This window comes from Aythya ferina, assembly GCF_964211825.1.
Source record: "Aythya ferina genome assembly, chromosome: 3".
Taxonomy (NCBI): domain Eukaryota; kingdom Metazoa; phylum Chordata; class Aves; order Anseriformes; family Anatidae; genus Aythya; species Aythya ferina.
In genome coordinates, this window is record NC_140298.1 from 57,186,031 (window position 1) to 57,213,290 (window position 27,260).

The 27,260-nt window shown below is 35.6% G+C and overlaps 1 protein-coding gene and 1 long non-coding RNA gene across 2 annotated transcripts in view; both read left to right on the forward strand.

The window, feature by feature from the left end:
* Positions 1-27,260, forward strand: part of LOC311435174 (uncharacterized protein) — a 295,217-nt gene that overhangs the window by 101,215 nt on the left and 166,742 nt on the right. The window lies entirely within an intron of this gene.
* LOC311434505 overlaps positions 7,893-27,260 on the forward strand; it is a 79,861-nt gene continuing 60,493 nt past the window's right edge. Inside the window, exon 1 of the long non-coding RNA XR_014691541.1 lies at positions 7,893-7,907. This is a non-coding gene — a long non-coding RNA (uncharacterized lncRNA). The remainder of the gene's footprint in view (positions 7,908-27,260) is intronic.

Consider the following 27,260-nt stretch of genomic DNA (forward strand, 5'->3'; position numbering starts at 1 on the left):
GTGGTCAGGTAGTTGAACTAGATGATCTATGAAGGTCCTTTCCAACTGAATTATTCCATTCCATTCCATTCAATTCTTCTATTTTTTCCACAGATCCTTTTACAGGTCTCTAAAAACCTGTTTTCTTCCTGTTTCCTTATTTGCCACTTGAATAGAAAGACTGTGTATATGGGAGATAATTTTTTAAGGTCAGTCCAAGATCCAGTAATGAAACCTTGCAGGAACTTAGGACCATCCTGGATCTACCTGCCCTCTGTTCTAAGCACAAGTTTCTACTTTAACACATATGTTAACAAGCTCTACTACAACATACTTCATTGTACAATTGTTTTATTTTTTTGAATGAGGTGGAGAGAACAACTAAGTTACAGACATCTGTTACATTGCTGAAATTGTCTGAGATATTTGGTAAGAAAAAAAAAAAAAGGAGAGTGGAATAGGTATAGCTAATCCTGTTCTACCCAGTGGGCTGAAACATCCTCTAATTCATCACCTTGTCTGGCAGAATAGCTGCCTGGAAACTTTTCTGCCAGCTACTGAGATTATGAAATCTTCAGCTCAGCTGCTGTCTTCTGTGTTTGCATAAATTCAAGTATAGTATGTCTTTGACTTAATATGATGAACATCTTGAACTTGACCTCCCCAAATGAAATAAAGACCAAATAATCACAGTATATATAGTGTTATAAATTTTCCCATATCTCTATTCCTTTCACAGAATCATAGAATATCCTGAGTTGGAAGGGACCTACAAGGATCATGGAGTCCAACTAATGGCACCACACAGGTCTACCCAAAAATTCAGGCCATATGACTGAAAGCACACTCCAAACACTTCTTAGACTATGACAAGCTTGGTGCAGTGACCAAATCCCTGGGGAACCTGTTCCAATGTGCAACCACCCTCTCAGTGAAGAACCTCTTCCCAATATTCAGCCTGAACCTCCCCTGTTGCAGATTGACACCATTCCCTCAGGTCCTATCATTGATCACTAAAGAGTATGTCAGTGCGTGCCCCTCCACTCCCCCTCGTCAGAAAGCTGTAGTCTGCAATGAGGTCTCCCTTCAGCCTCCTCTTTTCCAGACAGAACAGACAAAATGACCTCAGCTCCTTCTCATACATCTTCCCCTCTAGGCCCTTCACCATCTTTGTACATCTTTTTATACTGTGGTGCCCAGAACTTCACACAGTACTTGAGGTGAGGCTGGAGAAGCACAGAGCAGAGTGGGACAATCCCTTCCCTCAACCGACTAGCAATGCTGTGCTTGATGCACCCCAGGACATGGTTGGACTTCCTGGCTGCCAGGGCACACTGCTGGCTCATATTCCACTTGCTATCAACCACAACCCCCAGATCCATCTCTGCAGGACTGATCTCCAAAGTCTCGTCACCCAGTCTATACATATAGCCAGGGTTGCCCCTTCACAGGTGCAGAACCTGGCATTTGCTCTTGTTAAACTTCATGCGGTTGGTGACTACCCAGCTCTCAAATTCAATCCAATCTCTCTGCTCCTTTGATGATATTCTTGTTACCACCATCACCAAACAGCAACAAGTAACTTTTGGGTAGGAAGAAAAGACAAGATGCATCTGACTGAGAAAGTCCTGTTCCTTAGCTTAACCCCACTGAGCAGTTTGGGAAGGGGAGACCAGGGGTTGATCTGGGTGCAGAATGTGGTAGAGATGGCCTCATGGCTGACTCTGCATGCTGCCTCAGGTGTCTGTGAGGCTTGGAGGTCAGTCTGGATCTGTGAGGATGTCCTGGGGCTGAACTTCAGCCAGTAGAGCTGCCATGCCAAAGTCAGAAAGTTCCTGGGGGATCTCAGATGGGACTGTTCTGACTGGCTGAGTAATGTTTATGTGTGTACACAGTGCCCTGATGTTTCTCTCCTCTGCCAAGATAGAAATTTCCCATCTGAATTTAAGTCTTCTCTCCCCATCCTCCTCTCCATATTCCAGCCTCTCTTTCCATATTTGCTCAATTCAGCATTTTCAGGATCTGTGTGTGAGGTTGTTTTTTGTACATGCTAGCAAATAAACATATGGAGCAGCCCAACAAGCTCATGCTCTTGCTGATTTCACTGCCTGCTGGGCAGTATAATGAACCACCAAATAAACTGTTTGCCAGCAGTATTTTAAGATTAATGTTTGAAAAAATAAGCCTGAGAATGGTAATACAAGAGTTGAAAAATGGACTCCCAGACTTCTCAGAAGAGATGCGTTTTATTCTTGCTATGCCTTGACAGGTATCTTCCCACCAGGGCTGCAGTTTGCAATGTAAAAATTAATCAGATGTTCAAGATAATTAAAAACACATTTTGAAGTGCTTTGGGGAAAGAGATATATGGAATGAAGGGACAAGTCCTTAAATGGACTTACAGACAATGATTTTACAGTTCAGTTCCCCTCAGCACGCCTATTAAAATGAATCTTATTGTTACTTTCATTCTGTTTGCAAATTTTCAGTATCACAGTATCAGCAAAACAATTATGGACACTTTATTCTCAAATGAAATGCACATTAGAATGTTTTGTTGTTGTTGTGTTGTGTTTTTTTTTTTTGTTTGTTTGTTTGTTTGTTTTTCTTCTCAGTAGCACCATTTAAAATAGAAGTTAGCAAAAACAAAAATATTTTATTCACAAAAAACAGACAAGAATAGAAGAAAATGTGGGGATTTCACGAGGAGATATTGAACACCAACATACCTATATGTGAAGATGATATTCCATTTTCAGAGTGATACTGGGACTACTAACAGTCTCAGAAAACCTGATTCTGTAGTACTCCAGCAGTATATCTGTGATCTGGAGCCTGTAAGACAGAAAGAAGTCCAAGAAATGTTTGAAAAGATGGATGAGTTATGGAAAAGATAAATAGTTTTGGGGGTTTGCTTGAGAACTTCACCCCATCCTCCCAAAAGATGAGAAGTATTTCCTTTACTTTGACCTTCTCCTGTGGAAAGAACAATTTAGAACTTTAGAAGGATTCATTTCAAAAAAAAAATCTTCCATGTGACTATTGTAGAAAAAATCTATCCCTTGATAGTTTCACATTGACATTATGCCTTTTTAGTGCCCTCATATCTAAAATCGATATATGTGCCTATCTGAACAGCTGGGGCGGGGGGATAGAAGTGAACAGGCCTTTCAAACCCAGAGCAGCAAAATTATGCTTTCAGTAACATTACACAATTTTGGCCACATTACAAATGTATAGAAAAGATTGCATATTTGTTTGCTTGGGTATTTATTTATATTCTTTAAAATATCTTGTTCTTTTCAAAGCTTACTGTCCCTTCTGGCACTGGAGCTACATAATACTGAATATGTGTGACACCACATTCATTTCCATAGCAGGGGATTATGATATTACAAACACAGGATTAGGTCCACTTGAAGGATCAAAGCAAGAAGAGAAGTGAGAGGTATAAACTGTATTTATTTATTTATTTATTTATTTATTTATTTATTGTAAAGTAAACAAATATCCAGTATAATATGGTAAAGAAGAAAAGCAACAGCCAAGTGAATGTTTGTAACTTAACCTGAATTCCTGATCCGCTGGAATATTAGATTTTACCTGATATATTTTTAACCAGTAGAAAAATTCCAAATTGTTTGTTTTCTTTTGCTTTCCACTGCAGCAATGCTATTCATACAGAAACCAATACAGAATCTGAAACAATATCCTGGGGCCATTTTCATACAATTTAGCATCTTGTATTCATGTGCATCAGGGAACAGCTATGCTTGCTATTCACGTTGCTGAGCTATTGCAGTACATTTATGGTTGATTTTTCCATTGATGCTAGAGCGCTGTATAATTAGCAGTGAATAACTTATTTCAGGAATTCAACCTCATTTTCCTCTTTATGGAATGTCCACAAATAGATAAAAACAAATCTCTTATTCTGTTCCACTATAAAATGGAGAGAAGCTTTCTGCTTTAAATTCTGAATGTTTCTGAGTGTTCTGTAAAATGGAATTATTCAGTAACTGAATTTAGAAATGTGTGCTTGATAGTTATGGTTTTTCACCTAATTGCCATAGCTTTATATGACTTAATTCAAAAAGTGTTACTATTTCAGGATGAGTTATTCATCTGATACAAACTACCATAGATTTGTTGAATTTGTTGAAAGAGTTGCTTTGTGAGGCTGAAGAAAGAAAAATGAAGTGGCATGTCACATATAGAGATGTTCTGGACAAAGGAGAAAAAATATAAAAGAAAAAAAAAAAAAAGCCCACCAGCTGGAAAAAAAAAAATCACCTTATTTCACTGAAAGAAAATGTTTAAAAATATCTCCTAACTTTCTTTAAAAAAAGGTTTTGTTTACTTTCTTGGTGGAACAACTGGTTCATTGATTTCACTTGAAAAACTGAACTTGGCAAAGCCAAGAAGCCCCCCCCCCCCCTTTTTTTTTTCCAGAAAAGTTAGGAAGAGTTACATGATTTTCAAATTTCTTTTTCACATTGTTTTCTTTTGTTAAGTCACACCAAATCCATTCTTCTTTGTTTTCTAAGCAACAGTCAGTTTAACTTTCACATTTGCACAGGATAGGTGCTATGTAGAGCAATTACCCATTTCACAGGAAATTTTTACAGCTTATCTGAAAATGTGTGTTTAAATTTAAATGCATTCTTTATGATCTTCTTTCATACATAAATACTGCTTTCCTTGAAGATTAATGAAAATGACTGTCTATAATATTCTCAGAGAATACAATGATTAATCCATTTTAACTACCTTTATTTTTCCGTCCATCTATAGATATTACCAAGAATACTCAAATGCTCTGTTTAGCTGTTTACTATGATGAGGGAGAATACAGATTCATTTCTCAGGGAGAGTAGGATGAACAAGTCTTTCTCCTGACTGGTAGGTTTACATCAGTTCCTTAGAAGTGACCATGCATGGGTGGAAAAATGTTTTTGAAAGTAGTAAGGATGTGAAATGTGATGCAAAGTACTTATAGTATGTATTACAGACAAACAATCAGGTTAAATAGAAGCAAAAAGAATGACAAGCAGATGTAATTCCCTACCTTTCAAGGTTGAATCCTGATTCCTAAGCCAACCTGCAAAACTCCCCACCATCACCCCTGCAGACTGCTAATTAATACTCTTCTTTGAAAGAACGTTGCAAATCAGACTCAGAATCACAGAATCACCTAAGTTGGAAGAGACCTTAAGATCACCTAGTCCAACCTCTGACTAACAAGTCCTCCACTAAACCATATCCCTAAGCTCTACATCTAAATGTCTTTTAAAGATACCCAGGGATGGTGACTCCACCACTTCCCTGGGCAGCCCATTCCAATATCTAACAATCCTTTTGGTAAAGAAGTTCTTCCTAATATCCAACCTAAACCACCCTTAGCACAATTTTAACCCATTCCCCTTCGTCCTGTCACTGGGCATGTGGGAGAATAGACCAATCCCCACCTTGCTACAGTCTCCTGAAAGGTACTTATACAGTGCGATAAGGTCACCCCAAGCCTCCTCTTTTCCAGGCTGAACAAACCCAGCTCCCTCAGCCGCTCCTTATAAGACTTGTTCTCCAGACCCCTCACCAGCTTTGTTGCCCTCCTCTAGACTCTCTCGAGCACCTTGATGTCCTTCTTGTAGTGAGGGGCACAAAACTGAACACAGTACTTGAGGTGCGATCTCACCAGAGCCAAGTACAGGGGTAAAATCACTTCCTTAGTCCTGCTGGCCATGCTGTTTCTTATACAAGCCAGGATGCTGTTGGCCTTCTTGGCCACCTGAGCACACTGCTGGCTCATAGTCAGCAAAATATACACCAATATTCCCAGGTCCTTCTCTGCTAGGCAGCTTTTAATCATTCAGACCACTCAGATGTCTTTTCCAACCATCTTCAAAATTCCACATCTAGAGGAAAACTTTGGCTGCAGCCTAAAAGCCACGCCTACATAAGCTCCCCCAAGCTAGCCAATCTTCTTCCCATGACTTGTCAGGAAACAGCAATGTAGGCATGTAACCTAACTAAATCCCAGATCTTCAGCCCAGTCCTTGACCTGATCCCTGGTGGTCTAGTGATTCTGTGATTCTGAATAGTGAGTGAGGATCCAGATCCTGGCATTTATACGTGATAGTTTATACACAGCTGAAGTAAATACTGCAGTCAGAGGTCATGGTGCTAGATGTTGAAAAATCCTGCATAAAGAAGAGATCTCAGAAAAGCAAATTTAAATAACATTAATGTCAAGAAAAGTCTTTCTGATTGCTATATTCTTTATCTATCTTGACTAGACAGATTAAAATCTATGACGGTAATTTTGCCTTTTAGGTCATTTTCTTTTTTCTTTTATTTATGTTTATTTATCTTATTTTAACAGGCTCTGTAATAATTTTCCTCACAGAATGACTAGCAGAAATATGACCCTTACGCACCTTGTATAGTTAATTCATTAGGTCAACTCTAACCACTAAGACCCTTGTCAGGTTATTTCTGTTGATGATAAGAAACAATTGACCTTAAAACATTGAAGCCAGGTAGATGAGCCTATTCCACAAGGTCTCTTGGCTCCACCCTTGTGAAGTGAAATCTGCCAGGTGGGGATCATTTGACCTTTGCTATATAGGAAGCCTGAGGACTTATGGGAGAAATTGCCTCACCAGGGGAGTTTGAGGCTTGGGTTGTCTAGGGTGCTTTTCTACTGTCTGGGTGAAATGGACTCAGTGTTCCCCCGTAGGCTGCTTTTATTTCATGTTTTCTACCATCTCTGTGAAATAGTTTTAGAGATTCTTTGAGCTAGTTACATCAGTGGTGCCTTCTCAGTACAGGAAAACCCTAGTGGTGCTACTTCCCCGTGAAGTAGTTTGGCAGTGACTCAAGTTCAGAAGCTGGCAGGTAAGTGTTCCAGGGTTCTATGGTTGTTTTGTGTTGGGGAGTCTGAGTACTTCCTTCACCTTGTCTGTTTTCAGTGAAGTTACTTACATGGATTCTGAGCTCCCTTCCTAGCCCTGGGGTGGGGGGGGGGGGGTGGGGAAAAAAACTCAGAAGCTCAAGTGCATACAGGTAAACCTGACTTTGAAGAATGTTCTCAAGTATTTGTTAAGATTGAACAGCAGGCTGTGTGAAAAAGGTACCTTAATGTGATCATAAATTTTGTGGTAGCTTATATGCAGCTGAAGAAAATACTGGAGTCAGTAAATAGTGGAATCAGCTTTGAGACTGCAATACAGAATCATCTAGGTTGGAAGAGACCTCCAAGATCAGAGTCCAACCCTGGATGAACACTAACAAGTCTTCCTTTGAGCCACATCCCTAAGCTCTACATCTAAACATCTTTTGAACTCCTCCAGTAATAGTGATTCAACCACTTCCTTGGGCAGCCTATTCTAATGCCTAACAACCCTCTCAGTAAAGAAATTTTTCTTAACATCCAACCTAAACCTCCCTTGGCACAACTTTTGCTGATTTTTCCCCCTCATCCTATCACTGGGCAGGTGGGAGAATAGACCAATCCCCATCTCACTACAGCCTCCTATGAGGTACTCAGAGTGTGGTAAGGTGGTGTCCTGGTTTCAGCTAGAGCAGAAGTTTCAGATAGAACAGAATTAATTTTCTTCCTAGTAGCTGGTGGAATGCTGTGTTTTGGCTTAGGATGAGAAGAGTGCTGATAACACCCCGATGTTTTAATTGTTGCAGAGCAGTGCTTATACCAAGCCAAGGACATCTCAGCCTTTTGCTCTGTCCTGCCAACAGGCAGGCTGGGGGTGCAGTAAGAGCTGGGAGGGATCAGACCCAGGACAGGTGACCCAAACTAGCCAAAGGGGTATTCCATACCATCTGACATCATGCTAAACAATATATAGGGGTGGCTAGCTGGGGGGAGGGGGCCAGACTGCTCAGTTAGGCTGGGCATCGGTCAGCGGGTGGTGAGCAATTGCATTGTGCATCACTTGTTTGTACATATTATTATTATTATTTTCCTATTATCACCATTGTATTATTATTATTATTGTTATTATTACTTTTGTTATTATTATTTTCCTGTCTTATTAAACTGTCTTTATCTCAACTCACGGGCTTCACTTTCCATTTCTCTCCCCCGTCCCAGAGAGGGAGGGGGAGGGGGAGCGAACGGCTGTGTGGTGTTTAGCTGCCGGCTGGGTTAAACCACGACAGGTGGCCACTGAGCCTTCTATTCTCCAGGCTGAAAAATCTCAGCTCCCTCAGTTGCTCCTTATAAGACTTGTTCTCCAGACCCCTCACCAGCTTTGTTGCCCTTCTCTGGATTCTCTTGAGCACCTCACTATCCTTCTTGTAGTGAGGGGCCCAAAACTGAACACAGTACTTGAGGTGCAGCCTCTCCAGACCAGAGTACTCACATACCTGAAGCATATTATGCAGTGTCAATGCATGACTGACAGAACTACTAGAAAACCTAATTGTCTACTGAGCTTGAAAATCCTACTGGGGCGTATAGGAACTGTAGAGTTCTTCATTGAAACCAATTATGTGTACTCTAGGCTGTGCACTTTAGTCTTGAGAGGTTGTGGAATTTAAAAAGAAGCAAGTAAGAGTGGGTGAGAGCATTTTCTTGCCAGGCATATTTGTCCAAGTTCAAGATTAATCCACAAGGGCATAGGCACAGAAGATTAAGGAACTAAACACAGTCTTCATTTCTTGCTGTATTTTATTTTTACTTTGAAGCTATTTGAAGGAATATGTCCATAACATTACCTTCTGTCAAGCACAAGGCATTGTTCATGAAACAGATGTCCAATATATTTCTATCATCTGAGTAGTGGCACACACATACAATTACACAACAGAAGCTAGATTCTCACAGAAGCTGCAGAGGAATTTGTTGTATGTGAGTGAGACGCCACCAAAAAGTTTTATTTCAAACCCTGCTTTGTTTTCCAGCAGTGCTAGAGTTAAGGATATATTTACACTGCGGAAGATAAAATTTTGATGAAATCGTTCTCAAGGAGTTAAAAATCAACAAGATAAATTCCCATTCTAAATTAAAAAAATAAAATCAGGAATCATACACAGCATGGACATTCTAAGTATGCACTACAGAATAAGAACAGAAAATGTAATAAGTGTTAAATTTTGGCCTTAAAATATGATAGGTATTAATTCAGTCAGACAACAGAACTGTGTTACAAAGATATCCATGCAGCCTAACATTATTTAATTCATCCTTTTTTTGTGTGTGTAAAGTGTTTTGATGTGTATATATAGACAACTCAAATATTCAAAGCAGAATACGTTATATTACTAGCTACAAACCAATAGAGTATTTACTTTGTTCAAATATTGCGTCGGTGGATTTTCAGTTATCTACGTTCATATCTTGCCATAATATCACATGCCTAAAAAGCACTGAAAAAGTGAACTGTTATTTTTTATTTTTAAGGAAGGAAAAGTAAAACTGTATTATACAGGAAACATCTCATATGCATTGCCAAGAAAAAGACATAAAATAGGCTTAGGGAATTAAGAGTTAAGAAAAGCAATGGGAGAGAAAAAGTGTCATAAATAATGCAATATCTTGGGCATGTCAGAGACAGAATAACATTCTACTCATTCATGAAATCAAATATACCAAAGGAAGGCATTGATTCTGATAATGGAAAATGCACAGGAAAGAGAAGCCCCAGTTGACTTAAAGGACTGTATAGATTAAGGTAACTTGCAGCAGTTTGATCACAGAAAAGTTATAGAAAAGCATTTATAGAAAGTGAAAACATAGAAACATCAGATTGTGTCTTGAGTCTAGGCAGGACCAGACTTCTACCCTACACTTCTTTTCAAAATTCACCATAGCAAGACTATTGCTGTGCACAGTATGTTATTCTAGTCCTCACATGGTTATTTTGGGGCAGTTTTGACTTCTATAATGTAGTAGAAAACCAAGAGATTTTGGAAATGGCACAGACCTTTTAAAGATGACACCAAAATGAATTTTCCCTTAAGTACTTTTTCATTTAATATCATATGAAAGCAAGGTAAAATTGTGCTTTTAATCTAGAAAGGAGATTCAGAGGTGAATGAAGCACTTATATGTTTGTGTATGTTAATTTCTGTGAACAAAATGCAGAAATGTGAAATGCTTATGTGAACAAAATGCAAAAATGTGAAATGCCTATGAACAACCTTTTAAGACAATATGGCAGTCAAGACACTTTATAATTGTTTTTGGAGGAAGAGACATATGAACAACCTATGCTAATTTCCTGCCCCAGGTGTTGTAGGTCAAGAAGCAAGGAAACACCTTCTGAGACAAAGCATATACCTTGATGACCTGGAATCAAACCAAGCAAACCTCTGAAACTATTTGCATTCCAGGCACTGCAAGACTTTCTAATTTAGTGGGAATGCAAGCCAAATGATGGTGGTTTTTGGATTGATTTGTTTTGGTTACAAATGTTCTTTCCCATTCCTTGGAGCTACATTGTCAGAGATTGCATTCTACCTACTATTGTCCCTGAATATGAAGCAGGGACCCAAACAATGCTTGTTTAGAACCTGATGAGAATTTTAGTATCTAAAGTAAAAGTGCATAAAATTACTTCATTAGCTCATATGAACTGTGTACATACTACTGAATTACCACCATTTTTGTGTTGCCAATATCTCTTTGAACCATGGATACATATATATCGCCTTTGCAATTCAGAAGATGTTCTCTATGAGTACATCTGGCTTGTGCACCACCATTTTCATTTTCTTTACAACTTCAGGATCTCATGCAATGTTTCTTAATATCTGTAATAAACTGTCTCTGTGTAAAAAAAAAAAAAAAAAAAGTGACAAAAGTGCAGTCTTCCAGCAAACAGAAGACAACTTCTACCTGTGTTATTTTGGACATATTCTGTATACCGAGGAACTGATAATTTTCTTGACCATGTGCTTTACAGTCTTCTGACAGCTCTGGATTTTCATGTCAGATTACAGCAGAAAATCCATTATTATGTCTTATAATGAGCATGGAAAGTGCTATAATAAGAAAATATATGTGAGGAACAAAGAAAGTGTGCTAAAGTGTAAGTAAAAATTGGCCCAGTGAATTTAACAAAACAGACTGATTCAATAGCAGTCAAAATGCTCCTTATCAAAACATGTAACATATAAGATATGCATTAAGCAGTAGATATTTTCTTTCTTATTTCAGACTTCACATAACCTTTACTAAGACTGTAAAACAATGCTCTTTTTAGTGTTTTTAATTATTTATTTTCTCTCTTTTTCCTCCTAAAGTAAATAAGTGCACTGGTATTTAGTTTGAAAGTTGTACAAATTCTACCCATTTAAGTAGAAGTATAATATAGCCTGATATTTTTACAGAAGTCTGAATGCATGTAACTCTCTAGAGTATTACAAAGACTTGTAAGGTTCTCATTCACTTCTTGAAAATTTCTCTTTATATGCTAGGCACACTCACAGGGTTAACTTAGGTGCCAAAACTTTTGCAGACAGCATTGTTTGTTTGTTTGTTTGTTTGTTTTCCTTTGCAGGCTTCAGACACTCACTCTGCAAGTTAATTCCTTGATTAGAAAGGCATTTTTCAGGAAGATTGCATTACACATTGCCAAAACATTAGATATAATTTAGGTGTCATACACCTAGGCCAATTGCTAACTCTGTGAATTCCGTTCAATGGCCTCTTCAAAAGAGCCTTCTAAACTCTGTGCCAGTGTTGTTTGCTTAGATCACTTTTTATCATCTTCTTGCCTACTCTGTTAATTCACTTTTTTTTTGAGAATAGACTGTCAAATTTGTTCACCTGTTTGCCATTAATAATAAAAATACTATAATAACAATAATCATAAGAGAGCAATAGTTCACCACAGGATAAAAAGTGTAGCAGTTGGGCTATCAGCTGCCAGTGTTACATGATATAGCAGGAAAACTTGTGTGCAGCAGAAGGTTTCCTAAGGATTTCACTAGTTAGAAACTTGGACTTGTGCCTGAAAATTAATTCCATAGGGGACAATGGTTGCCTAGTTCTTATACAGTATTTATGGCAACAAAGCCCTGGGAATTACACCACTGAATTCTTTTTGAAATTATTGAGGAAAGCAGAGACAAACTGCCTAAGATAACAGATAACCTGAAGTCCCCAGCACTAATTTTAGGTTACATGATTGAAATTTAGTCATCTCCTTTTTGTTTGCATCTTCCTAAATGCCTAAGCACCTGTATGTCCAAAGGTGAGACTGAATTGCACTGCCTGTTCCGAACTTTTGTGAATACACTGATTGATATGTTTCCTTAAGTAGAGAGCAACTCTTCTGAGTATTCCCCACTTGGGTTTTGTCCAGACATTAATCACCTTAGTTCACAAACCAGGTAGTGATGTTGTCTTTTACCTCAGGAGTGTTCAGGTGTGCTGCTATTGGGATATGGGGAAAGGCTTGAAGGAAACTGGCCATTATCTCACTGCCCACTTAAAAAAAAAAAAAAAAAAAAAAAACAACTTAAAATATTAACAATTTTATTGTCATTGCACACAGACAAGAAACATCTGAGGAGTTCTACAGAAGAAATTCCATGGGATAATCTGACTGTCTGAATCCCTGAAACTTACTGTAGGAACTAGTTTAGCTCAAGCCCTTGATGCCTGTCAATTGCTGTGTATGTAGGTCACATTGGGTATCCACAAAGAAATTGAAATTATTATGAAATTGAGAAGATAAATATATATATAGTTTTTATAATAATGTAATATCCATCACAGAGATGGTGTGGCCCAAGAGTGATAACACTGTTAAAGATGTTCTATCTCCTCCAAGGATTCACACACATTGCTGGTGTGTATGGAGCATTAGAGAGATGACCAGAAAAAGTAAGCAATGCCTTTCACAACATCAGCAGTCACAAAGTACTTCCCAAGTTGAATTGCTCTGTCAAGTTTTTAGACCCCTGAACTGTCAAAGGCCAGTTTTCTGCTGGTATTGAGTCCTGTGGAGAAAGAACTTCCCATTCTGATCTTAGGCTTTATTGATAGATTATGATATATCTGACAATTCAACACAAAATAAGCATGAAGAAAACGCAAGGAGAGAAAATCTTAAGGCTTTGTAACTTTCTGATGTGGAAGATACTAAAGCTTGGTTTTGGTTGAATGGTTAGCCAAGATCAACATTCTTTCTTTATTAAAACAAACAAACAAACAAAAAAACAGGAAAGGAGAAGAGACACAGGCAGAGACCTTAACACGTAAATGAGAGTAATATTTTTCTTACATTGGTAGTTGTAAATGGTCAGTGTTGTTCTTCCTAACACAACTGTGGTGAAATTATTAATGTTAATATTATTTTTTAAAACAAGCAACAACCAAAATTATATGTAGTGAGGGAAGACCAAACTGAAAAACTACAACAAAAATGGAAATCAGTAAACATTTGTATATGCTGAAATGCTTTACTTTGAATGTTTTACCAGTCCTTTAGCAGTTGAAGTACACATATGATACTGCACTTATTGAGCAGAATGATAAATCTGGAAAGTTGACCAAAGTAGCAGTGATACTTTGGAAACTGATGACAGTTAACTACTGCATGTGTAGTCTTCTGGAAGTCACAAAGAAAATAACTGAAGAATTTTTAATTGACTGCCACAGGAAATAGGTGTTTCTTAGTTCCAAGACACAATCTTACCAACTTCATGCCAGAATGCCATATTCAAATTACTTTCTCTTTAGTATCAGAAAAAATGTTGTAAACTAGGCCTATCACTTTAGAAACCAGGGGACAATCCTGCAAGATTCTGAGTGGTACTGAGTGCTACTAAGAACCATGAATTTTCACTGCAATTGAAGGTGAATATTAACTTCTAAAATAAAAATGTTAAATGTTACTTTTCTGTACACGAAATCAAAAATTAGTATACACATTTTTTACATTATTATTGTGCTCACTCAACTTGGAAGAAAGCCACAGCTCAGTGGCTTGATTTCCTTCATTTAAAAATAACTACTAAAGGCAACTAGAGCGTAGCATGCTGAAGCCTCAACTTCCATCTACATGAATAAGCACAGCATTTTCATGTAATATTTGAGTCTTCAACGTACCTTCCTGTCCATAGAATAAAATAAGACTGTGAAATTAAATGTGACAAAAGAGCTTTTTTTTTTTTTTTCAAATAAAAATATGTGCAGAAAAAAAAAAGCTGTGTTCAATAAAACATGATGAATACAGTTGCAAGTATCTTCTGCATAAACAGTAAGAAAAACTTCCTAAATAACCAAGAGTTATGTAACAGGTATAACAAAAAGTGTTTTTTTTTTTTTGTTTTGTTTGTTTGTTTTATATGCTAGATATCTATGCTCTAATAGTACCGCATAGAATAGGACTGATTGCACTTGCCATGCACACAGAGTGCTGGAACAGTATGCAGTGTTTCTTCCTTAAATTATATTTAATTACTTTTCAATTACAAACACTTTTCATGAAGCTCTTATCCAAACACTATAGTAAAAGCAAACGTGCAACAGCTGGTACTAGGACATTTTTATGAGTTTAAATAAAATACACAAAGAAGTATCTCTTCAAAGACAAAGATGTGAAAAGTCTTCGACCTGAAATTGATCTGTACAAGATTATTCTTTCTGATTGCATTTGAAGCTACTATGGTAAAGAAGATTCCATAACACGAGAGCAACTTATGAAGTCATCTCTCACTTATTTATGTTTTGTACAGTGATTTTTTTCAGGTTTGAGTAACCAGACCCATTACACACACACACATATATATATAAAGACTTCATATTTATTTATTTTTAAAATATGGGTAGGTTTTTTTTTCAGGAAAAAAAATAGTTTTCTAAAACTAGTTTTCAGGCAACTAGTGAAACTTGGGTGTAAAAAAGGGAAAGTGGAAATTTGTTTCCCTGGATGTAAGAAGAATTCACTGGTAATTAATCACAGGCATAGAAAAAATAATTAGTATTTAGGCATTAATCATCTGTGTTTTACAGAAGTGCGTTACAGTGAAAGTTGTATAATTTAAAAATATATAAGAAATGGATTCACTAATGTCTAGAACAATGAATGTGGGGGAATGATGAATTTGGTTAATGTTAAAACTAATTCCTTAAATCTAAACTATGCTTGATTAGGGATAAGCAGAAGGATTCATAACCAATTTGAAATTAAACCAAACTTGGAGATCAGTTGACATTTCTGATGCTTTTCTGATATTTTTCAGTTCAAGTATGAAATTTTAGGCAGAAACCTAAAAAATTCTACCTATCTGAGTCCAAGGTGTTGAGATCTCTAACAGACTAAATATGTTAACCAGACCTGACTGAAAATTGAAAGGTGTACACACTGCAAGAAGAAATTTTCCCGGATCTGTGATAAATATTCTATGGACACAAGATAATTTTTTTTTTTTTTTTTTTTTTTTTTTTTAGCAGAGATTATTTTTGTGACTTCTTCTCTAATGTATTTCTAAAAATCTGGGTAACTACATTTAGCACGTTTAGCAACGATACATGCTATAGGTCTAAATACATTAAAGGTCATGGAGAACTTAACTTCAAGGACAGTAGGGCAGAGTCATGCATGTTTTTCTATTTTTCTATTTCTGTATTTCTAAACAGTATTTCTATTGCAATGATACTTCACTAAAATCTGTATAGAATAGATGAAATAGGTGATGTAAATAGATATAGATTATTTGCTTTTGTATATATGATTGGCTTCGCAGGACTGTCTTAAAGGCTGACCCTCCATTTGAAAAAGACTTGGCTAAATTTAATTTAATTAAAAAAAAAAAAATCAAAACAAACAAAAACGATGAAAATTCAAGGGGCAGGCATGACTGTGTTGCTATCTAAAATGATTTAACATCTGCTAGCAGGATTACTGCAATAGATTTCTCCAACATTAGTCTGAGGTTTTCAACACTCTCCTATCTCCCACATTTGATTACTTTCTATGAGATGAGGCAGGGTGTTTCTGACAGCACTTCTTGATTTAATTTTGTACTGTTGGGCAACAACATGCCAGCCATAGTACACCCCTGGTGGATTTGTACAAGCTTGGGGATATAGCAATATCCTATTGGATTTTTAGGAAGGATGCCAGACACAACAGAGAGAATTAATTATTAACAGCACTGCTATCTTTCTAACTTAGCTTCAAGGCATTATTGTGTTTGCTTTCAGTGATGGCTATCATTTCTCAGCTGTTCTGTGTATAATGAACTGCATATGCCTCTTAGATTTCAGACCTTAATCTAACAGGTTATCTGTTGTAGCCACAAATTCTGTCATTCCCTGAATATGCAGGTATTAGAGTTTTTAAATTAAACTGCAAACCTCTCTAATGTGGCAATAACATATACAAGATTACACTGAGGAGTATGCTCTGACAGACATGCGACACTACAAATTCAAGGAGATTGTTGCGAGACTATACACCCATAAACTTCAAATTAACCAACTACATTTTGTACTCTAATGCAGAGAAATATGAATACTTAATCATAGAATCATAGAGTCATAGATTCAATCAGAGTATCATAGAATCATAAAACAGCCCAGGTTGAAGAGGAGCACAAAAGGTCATCAGGTCCAACCTTCCATGGGAAAAGGGAACCTAGATGACATGACCAATCACCCTGTACTGCAGCATCTTGGAAGTCTCCTGTGATGGGAATTGTACCAAGTCCCTAAGAACGTTGTTCCAATGATTGATTTATGATTTATCCCACTGTAAAAAAAAAAAAAAAAAAAAAAAAGTCTTAAGACAAAACCTGTCCTAATGGATCATTTACCTGTTGCCCTTTGACTCCTCCATTTGTCTCCTTTTGAAGACAGGAGTCTTACTCATTTACAAGTGAACTCTGTCATTGCTTAAAAGTTACCTTAAAATATACCTTAAAAGTTAATTTACTGTGAAGCTCAAGGACATACCTAAGCAAACTTCCTTTTTTTTTTTTTCTTTTTGCTGCCTGAAAATTGTTGTTTCTAATGTCTTCATAATTCAGCACAGTAATGTTTTGTTTTGTTTTGTTTTTTCTCAATAAGCAACATCTGCTTAATGTCCTATATAAATAAATAATAATAATAAAAAGCTACCAAATCCTTGTCAATATACATGTTGTTCTTAGTTGAAAAATTTATTTGCAATCAATATTGCACTCCGAAATCAGAATACAAACAGACTGAGGAAACAGATTAAGATTTCAGCAACTGGTTGAAACAAATTAAGAAGGAGACTTTCAAATTGACCACAAAAACAGCACACAATAGTATATTTTTCACCAAATTATTCTAAACCAAATGAACCAAAGCTATTTGTTTTGTAACATTTGTATAAAACCAAGGGTGTTGTGGGGCCCAAATAAGCAAGTAAGAAACAAGTAAATATTTTTTAATTGGCTAATGTTTTTAGCTTTCCTAATCTTAAGGTTTTCTAGTTGTAGTAGGCTTATGTGGCAAGGTTTTGGTAGCAGGGGGCTTCAGGTGTAGCCTTTGTGAGAAGAATCCAAGAGCTGCACCATATTAGATAAAGGCCAGTTCCAGCCACCTCCAAAAGGGAATCACCAATGCCCAGAGCCGAGCTAATAAGTGATGCTGTTTGTGCATCTGTGAAAGCATGTTTAAGAAAGGAAGAAAACAAACAAAACAAACAAACAAACAAAAATACCTGCTGCCCAAGAGCATCTGGAGAGTGAGAAGTGAGAACCAGCCCTGCAGCCTCCCAGGTCAGTGCAGCAGGAGGGCAGTAGCACAGGCACGCAGCAGCAATTTCCCTGCAGCCTGTGGAGTGGCCCCTGGTGGAGCAGGCAGATCTCCATGCTGCAGCTGGTGGAGGAGTCCCCAGTGGAGCAGGTGGATGTGGCCCAGAGGAGGCTGCGGCTCATGCAGAACCCCCACAGAAGGAGACTCTAAGCCAGACCTGCAGCCCTTGGAGAGGAGCCCACACAGGAGTAGGTGATCTGGAGGGAGCTGCCGCCTGTGGGGGACCCATGTTGGTTTTGTTTCTCACTGCTCTAGCATGTTAGTAATAGGTAATACATTTCATTAATCTCCCTATGTTGAGTCTGCTTTGCCCATGACGATAATTGTTGAGTGACCTCCCTGTCCTTATCTCAATCCTTGAGCACTTTCTGTTGTATTTCCTCCCCCTTTCCCTTTGAGGAATGGGAGTCAGAGTGGTTATGGTGGAGCTCAGATGCCCAGCTGGGTAAAACCAGCATAGCAGTTTAAGTGTATGTTCACGCAAAAAATTGGAACTGTGTAGATACAGCTCATTTTAGGATAATAATGATATAGTATACTTTCAAGAAAATTTCCCTAGCTAGGCAGGAAGAAGAAGTTACAATTTTTAAACTGTTAATCAACAGGTCTCCTTCTGGAGGAAGAATATTGCGTAGCATAAAATGAAACATTTTAGTTTGAGAATTTCAACAAAAGTAGCTTTTATTTTTCTTTAATCTTAAAATTTTATGTACTTGCTAATTTATTTTTTAAATTAAAAATATAAACTTAAAACATTAAAGTAGAAATTAAAAACTTAAAACATAATTGATGCTAAAGCAAGAGATTAAGTTCTTTAACATTATTTCAACATTTCGTAACTCCTTCAACCAAAATTTCAGGAAAACTTCTCATAGATGACGAGACAATGATATATAAATTAATTGGTATAAGCACGTAATGTTTTGTCATAAGTTCTTCTTATCATCTATTTAGACTCTTCTGAGATCTGCTATCTCTAAGACTAGTCTTAGACTAATCTCAGCTTCTAGTCTTCATTAGTCTCTTGGTAATATCACACTTACAATAAAAAGGCTAGGGTGGATTCTTCTGAGAAGAATCACAAAGTATACCATCTATTTTGCATTTACCATTTCTCAATTCTTTCTATTTGTGTATAACTAGGTACTAAGGTCTATATTTTGGATCCTAGGTTCAAGACCTGCATTTCAGAAGTTCTATAATGAGTTTTGTTTTCTTGCTTAAAGTTAATAGCAGAGAAGTTCAAAAGTGGCAATTCTTAATACACCTAGACTAATTTTTACCAATATTGATCAAAATTCTTTCTCTTGTTTGTTGAAGAATTTAGTTGCCACTTTTGCTACTGGTTTAGACTGCAGCTAAAAAATGGTTCTGGACTGTTATTTATAAATAGTTTTTTAAAAATTGTGTTCCTGTAACTTACGACTTCTAAATACATTGGTATACAGAGTGAATGAAGTAGATAAAGTTATATTTTCAATGTCAGTTTGCAGTTTGTAGTACATTTAATGTGCTGCAATGTACTACATGGCCTTATATAATCATAATATACAGGGCCATATATATCAGAAGACGGTATGGTATAAGGCTTTTGATATTTTCAAAAGCTGATAACTTGTGAGGTAAAAAAAGATCAAAAGAAAGAACAAGAGGAAAGTAACAGTAAATACATTTATTTGTCAAATCTTTGCACTCCCTTCAGTCAAGGTGCTGTTTTATAGTCTGATATAGCTTTGTACAGTTTCTATTCCATAAAACAGAATGCTGTGGAAATGGAACATGTGGCTTCAGCTCTTGAAAATGCCCTAGCACTTCTTCAAGTGAATGCATTGAAAATATTCTTTAGGTAATCAAGAATGCAACTGACTGGATAAGGTAAAAAAATATGTAATCTAAAAATCTGTTTAGCTAAAGAGACTTGCTGCAAATATTCAGCTTCTCCATTGGAAGTTTTATGGGAGGTTATTTCTTTGTAAGCAATATCTGAAATATATTATATCTGATTTTTTTTTTTCTGATATACTTCTTCTGGAAGACTGGTATTGTTACAAACCATTTAATTCTTGGTTGAGTTTACAGAGAAGTAAAAAAGTATAGAGTTAATACCTAGCTTTGATGACAAATGTGAGATTGTTCCTACTTCATAAATAGTTTGGCAAAAATAAACTTGTTCCAGAACATTGAAGCTGAACTTCTGGAGAGAATTCTGTATGTCAGTTTTTCACCTAATCTGCTTTTCACCTAATGCAACAGATAATATTTACAACACCTACATGTATCTACAACATTTATCTACCTCCAGCTGTAGATAGCACTTCTTTCCTTTCATTCTTGATGTGCATCCTGTTTTTAATTGCTGAGGACTCCTAGGGAATAGACACACACTAGCTGACTCAGCAAAATATAAAAATTATGACAGATATCAGAAACATTATAAATATAGACTTAGGGTGAGAAATTGAAAAAGAAAAAATGCAACAGATCTGGAACAGGCAAGTATTCCTTTCTGAACCATATAACATATTAATTCCTGTGATCATATTTCCTTTGCAAGGAGTTCCCCGGGAACACTGTCGAGAAAGATTTTTTCCAAACCTTTTCCAATTGCAGGATTTTCTTGTTAATGGCATAATGATAAAGCAACTGGTATTCTTTTTCTCACTTTCATGTTTTCTGAACAAACTTTGAACATCATCATGTGGTTTTACAATTCACTCATTCACTTATTCATTTGTTTTCATGCAACAGTCCCAACAGACCAATGCTGAAAAAAGTGAAATGCACAAGCAATACTATCTGTTCTCAAATGACCATGCAGAAAGAAATGGACATTGCAGTTATTCAGTGTTAAATAATATTCTTTCAATGTCTAACATTTATTTTGAATGTTAGAATACAATTGCCATATTTAATGAAGACTTTAACTGTACTGTCTTTCAGCACAGGGGGTTTATGTAGCTGGTTTCCATCCATTATTTGTACATTATGTATTTGTTTAGTATAACGGTATAATTAGGGAAAAATATAGGAGAGTAGAAAACAGCTCAGTTTTGTCAGAAAATGTATACAAATTCAGTATGATACAAGAGAACAAAGAAGACAAAGTATCAAAAAAAATAAAGGGGGGAGGGAGGGGGGGCGCAAAACATTTAACCAAACAGATAACTTCAGCTGCAAGTGAATCCAATTGAAGTAAGACTGAGATGGCTGAGTAACTGAGTTACATATGACCCTGTTAAAGATGATCAGAATGAGCTCCTGAAATAAATGTCAATATGATCCAAAATACTCCCGAGGGATACCAGAATTAAGACAAGTGACAAGTTAGTGTGTGTCTTTGTCCAAAATAACTGATGTTGCTGTCACAATAGCTGTAGATAATATCACTCAGCACAAGGAAGCTCTTCTCAAACATTGAATAAATATACATTTTGACAGAAAACAAACAAACAAAAAACAGTATAATCACGTTGCTTTTAAGCTTTAAAATGGAAAAAAAATATCTGTAAGAACAAGATAAGGTCAAACAGAAAAAGAAGTTTTCAAGAAGCTGACTAAAACATAACACTGCATTCTATAACTGATGGTGTAAGACAATACAAATAATTTATGGATGTAAGTAGATAGAAACTTCTGAAAGCTACAAGAAAATAGATTCGTAATTATGATCAGGAAGCAACTTAATCTGTTATGGACAAAGCAATAAAGAATTTATCTCCATTTTAGCATCTCTCTGCCAAATTATAAACCACTATTAAAAGAAATGTCATTGGATTTCTGAAATTTTATTTTCAGTAGTGTTCCCAAAATAATATTCTTTTGTAGTCATGTCATAGTAATATCTTAAAACAAGGAATCACAGAATTGAAGGGGTTGGAAGGAAAATGGTATTCATCTTACCATGCAAAAATATCATATTTTTTTATGAATTTAGTTGATTATGATCAACCACCAAATGAAGGATTTCAACTGCTTTATGTTTGTATAGCAACAATTCAGAATGACTACTAAGCTGTAGTATATTTGATTCTAGAAAAGACAAGCCTCTTTTTCAAATTTAGGTACATTATTTAGTCAAAATCCTTTTTACTTAAGCAAAATGTGGTCTGGGACATAGGCTTAAATCAAGGTTTGGATAATTATACCCATATTTTAAAAATGAAAAAAAAAAAAAAAAAAAAAAAAAAAAAGTTCCATACACCATAAAGTATGAGGATGTTTGAAAGCTCAAAATGAATAAATTTATATGTAGACATCTTACATCTGCAGCTTAGAATTCCTGATGTTCTAGTGACTATGTCTAGCACCAAAATCTTTGGAAAATTAGGTCGTTTGCAGATTAACACAATCCAAGATAATGTTAGATGTTTTGTAATTTGCTTTGCATGTATTTATGAACTATAAAATAGTTTTAAAGTAAAATGAAAATCTGATGATATTTTTGCTCTTAACTACTATGCTCCTTGTTGATTAGCTTTGCAGTCAAATACTGATACCTGCAAATAAAGAGAAATTCACTTATACTTCAGTGTTCCCCCTTTAAAATATCATTCTTTAAACTTGTTAGAGATTATAAAGTAAGCTAGACAGACTGTATTTTTATTTCTCAGCATAACAGGATCAAGCAAGTTCTGTGATATGTAAATGGAAAGGATATTTCTGTATTTCTTATATTTTCAATAATTTAGCAGCAGTCCTGGCTAACCAGAGAGGTTCCAGTTGACTAACTAGAGGTTGGTTAATGTGACCAAAAATTTTTTTTTCATATTCTAGTTGACATTAATACTTGGTTAACACAATGTTTCTACCACAATGCACACAAAACCAAGTACAGTAAAATCAGCAGTGTTAGTGAACTGGTGATCTACACTCACCCCCATTCCCTTGTATCACTTTACCTTCTTCTCTTTTTATCCCCCACTGTCTATGTTCTTACCTAGATAGAAACAAAAAATATCCACATGGAAAAAAATAATAGAAAAGATGAAAGTAATGGTAACCTTCTGTGGTGGTTTTACCTTTCTGGGCAGCTAAACTCTACCACAACTTCTCTTTCTCCTTAGAAGAGGAAGAGAAGAAAGTATGCTGGAAAGAATAAAACAAACAAACAAACAAAAACCTCAAAAGTTTAGAAAAGGTTTGAGATAATTTAATTAAAGGGAAAAGGAAGAGGGAAAAACAAAAAAAAAAAAAAAAACAAGCAAAGGCTGTATGGAAGCACAGAAAGAGAGAAAATAAATTACTCTCTACTTCCCATCAACTAGTGATGTTCAGCCATGTCCTGGGAAGTAGGGCCTGGGAAGTAGCCATTGTTTGGGACAGCTTCATAATGTGTACCACCCCCTCCCCCCTTCCCCTTTCCCACCTTTTATTGCCTCTGAACTGTCACAGAAATTCTGACCTAGGGAAGAAATTATTTATATTTAATTTTTATAAAATATCTCAATTTTCTAAAAAGAATCGAGTGGCTGGCCAAATATATACCTATAAGAACCCTACATGTTGCTGTGTTATAGTTTGGCTTGTGTTCTTCTATGGATTCACAAATGACAAAAGAGTAAAGTTAGTAACATAGATATCAACATTACTCCCTTAAAAAAAAAAAAAAAAAAAAGTAAGAGGAACAAGCCCAAACTAGTTCTAATGTGGTACAATTTCAGTAAAATAGATTAACTGCAATGTTTTTTTTGGATAAGGAAGCCAGTAAGAGATGGGTAATGTGCAATACATATGTGGTCCTATTTATGTTAGAATTAAGAGCACCGGGAAGCACTTTCACCCATGATTGCATGTTCCATGTTTATTTTCTGTACTGAATGTTTAATAAGTACCATTACAAAACTTAACATTTTTTGTGTGTTTTACATTGAAATAATATTATAGTATTCAGGAGAGAAGGACATGAATATAAAGGCAGATGGCATGCATATTGTTAATAAGTGTTTTTTGTCTATTACAAACAATATTTTTCTGTTTTAGCATTAGAGTTGGGCTATTCAAAAATGGTTTTGAATAAAGGAAGAAATGAGTCAAACATTTTCTTTTGAGGTTTATCTGAGTAAAACCATTGAGGGGTTTTGTTTGTTTGTTTGTTTTTCATGTGTTTACAATTAAAGGATCAAAAGGAGTTGAAGATTGAAAGAAAGACTATAATAAGAAGTTTTTAAGAGGAAACACCATTTGCTTTATTATGTTTTATCCTCTATGACTTCAACATCATTCTCCCTTACACTGCCGGACTTAGAATTAACAAAAGACATGTTTGAGTGATGATATCTACTAACCTTTAGAAAACCCACTGTCTGAAGTCTGAAAATTAATATACATAGTACAGAGCCTACATAAGCTGTGCAAATTTTGTAAACTGTTATGGTCGCTAATGCTTTTGAATATTCAGCTCTGGTAATTTTATTTCAAAGCATGTTTCCAAAATGCGTAGAGGACAAAATGCCTTTTCTGTAGACCTTGCCCAGAACAACAAGTCTTCCAATCCAGGCAAATTGAGAAGCAATTTTAGTCCAATAGCACATTATCACAGTGACTTTTATTTTATTTTATTTTATTTTATTTTATTTTATTTTATTTTATTTTATTTTATTTTATTTTATTTTATTTTATTTTATTTTATTTTATTTTAAATGGAATGCAGTTTTCTCTGCTAGGATACTGCCCTAACCACAAAGAGAAAGATTCATTCTGAAAATATGAACTTGGTTCTGTTACAAGGCTAGATTCATGATGGAGTGAGCATCTCTCAAAGCCTTAGCTGCTGAAATCAAGAGATTATAGAAACACGTCAGCTTTCATTTTTTAAAATGAGTGCACATTGATCTCTCCTACTTGCACTTGGAAGCCAGACAAATGTTCAAGTTCAAGAATTAGAATGGAAGTTAAGCATTTATTATTTCAAATCTTATGATTGTTAAAATTAATCTTCTGTCTTCAGGAGGTCTGAAGGAGGCTTAGCGTTTGGCAGTATTAGGAACTAGTAACACTTTACATATCCATTATGGTATTTTTCAAAAATGACTGGTATACATAATGTAATAAATGATGAATAAACAACATACATGTGAGACCTTAATAGAGTTTTGTTCCACGTTTTCTGTATCCTAAAATTAAATACTGGAAAGAGGATTTCATTCCTATACTGATATATGTCTGTATATCAGAGTAATTTAAAGTGATATGGTGTGGTATTTACAGTCCAAGTCCAGAATATTTATAATCAAACAATCTCCATTGTTAAACACTAAAAAGTTTAATAAGTATAATAAATGGGCTTTTGCTCATGTTTTGTGTTAATTTAAATTAAGGCCTTTTAAAGACCAAAATCTAGAAAGAGATTTTATCTTGGTAGTAGCACATTCTAATTGTTATACTATAAGAAATGACACGAGGTTGAATCTTTTCTTTATATATGCTGCAAAATAATTCAAGGAATAATGTGTAAACTGTGGAGACAATGCAGAAGGGAAAAATGCTTATTAAAGAAGAAAACATTTGGAGAACAACTTCTGAATTTCAGATAGACTTTCTTCCATTTGAGATATACCTTCTTTTGGGACAAGAATTAGGCTTCTCTTTCAGTCTTTTAATCTTATTTGAACCATGCAGTTCTAGATATTCATATAGATGGATGTATTTAGGAGACAGACATGAGGAAGGATTGGTGTATGATGATTTAGACATTTCAAGTATTCCTGAAGAATACACACAGACATATGTTACTGTAGATGGTAGTTGGTGAGGGAACGGTATTATAACCATGTATGACACTCAACTCTAGGTAAGAGCACAAAGCTTAATAACTAAGGACTGCACTTAAAAATCAAGCAAGGGACCTTACTATAAGTCTTACTCATGAATTGTATATATAGATTATTATCTTTTTATTACTTGCAATAAAATAAGAAAACAACATATTTCTAAAAGTGCAAATTCTTTTGTAATTTGTGTGTGTGAAACCCAAAGAGGGCTCATGTTTAGAACACTTCCCGTGGAAGAAACTAGCAGAACTGAGTTTCCCCAGCTGAATATTTATGTGTCCAAAGAGGAACAGCTTCAAGAAAAAAAAAATAAATAAATAAAAGAGAACAGGAAAAAAGTCTTGACTCAATATAGTGGAAACAAATTATACTGCTATTTTGTTTTTATTTTTCTTTATTCTTCTAAATTTTAAGTATGCTCCATTAAAAAAAAAAAAAAAAAAAAAAAGTTTTATTGTTTTATTTAGCTTTATAAGTGAGCTAGCCAGAGAGTATGGAATTTTTGAATCCCACTGAATAAATTGATTGAACCTGTCAGGCTGGCAAGTGATATCAAGAATTAGACAGTGAAGGAATAGAAATGCTAAGACTTCCTTACCCATTCCTGACTCCTGCTTACTTGATTAAGTGAGATTTTTGTAAATGTTCTGGCAGTCAACACCAGAATTCTCCAGATACCCCACTGAAACCCACTGAGTCTAACTGGTGAATTTAATCCAGGTGCTTTGATATGAATGTGCAAGCATCCCATGATTGAACATGGAATAAAAACTGGAATTCCCCAGCCCAGCTAAAATGTTTTGCTGCCCCATTTCTGTAAAGATTTTGAAAAAATCTTCAGTGGAGCAGGGAGTTAATTGGCAAACTCTGTAATTCTCTCTTTCCTTTTATAAGTACCTTGCCAGCTCAAGGTGGTTGAAGTGCTTTGGCTGACATTCACAGAATTTAGTGCCAGTGGCAAGGTTTCTTCTCAGTTAGCAATAAATCTCTGTCTTTAGAATTCAAAGCAAGTTGTCTGATTTTTTTTGGGGGGGGAGAGGGGGGGCTGGGACAGGGACAGACGGACACGACACTGTGATTTTAGTATATTGTCATTTCACTAATTTGGATAATTTTTTGTTCAGTATATAAGGAAAACTGTAGCAGTAGTACATGTTAGAAGGCCATATGTTGTAAGTGGTTATTTAATATATGTAGTTTTTAATTTTTTACTGAATTTAAGCATCTGCCCAAAAACACAACAGATGACATACAAATCACACTGCTCCTACTTTCTCCATGTATAAACTGACAACTTGACTAAATTCATATACTTAGAATCATTTGTTACCTGTACTTCCTGTAGAACATCTGTGGTCTGTTTAATGAAGACCGCTGAAAACCTGTTTGTCCTATCATTTGCAGGTTATATTTGAATTCAATTTATTATTCAACAGCATACTTACAATTCAAACTACTTATCTAGGAATGATTCTTAGGTTTTGTTTGTTTGTTTTTGTTTTGTTTTGGTTTTGTATATTCATGTAATTAAGGTAATTGATTCACTGAAGGCTCAGATAAGCAAAGTGTCTTTAAAAAAAAAAAATCCCATTTAAAGAAAAGAGAGTTTTGAGACAGTAAGTGATAAGAGAGTATGTCTGTATTTCTGTATTATCAGGATGTTATGAAATATATTTATTTATCTGATTAAATTTTGGATTTTGATAAAGAATCCAGCAACTCTATTTCCTCTGAATTAAATATACATTAAT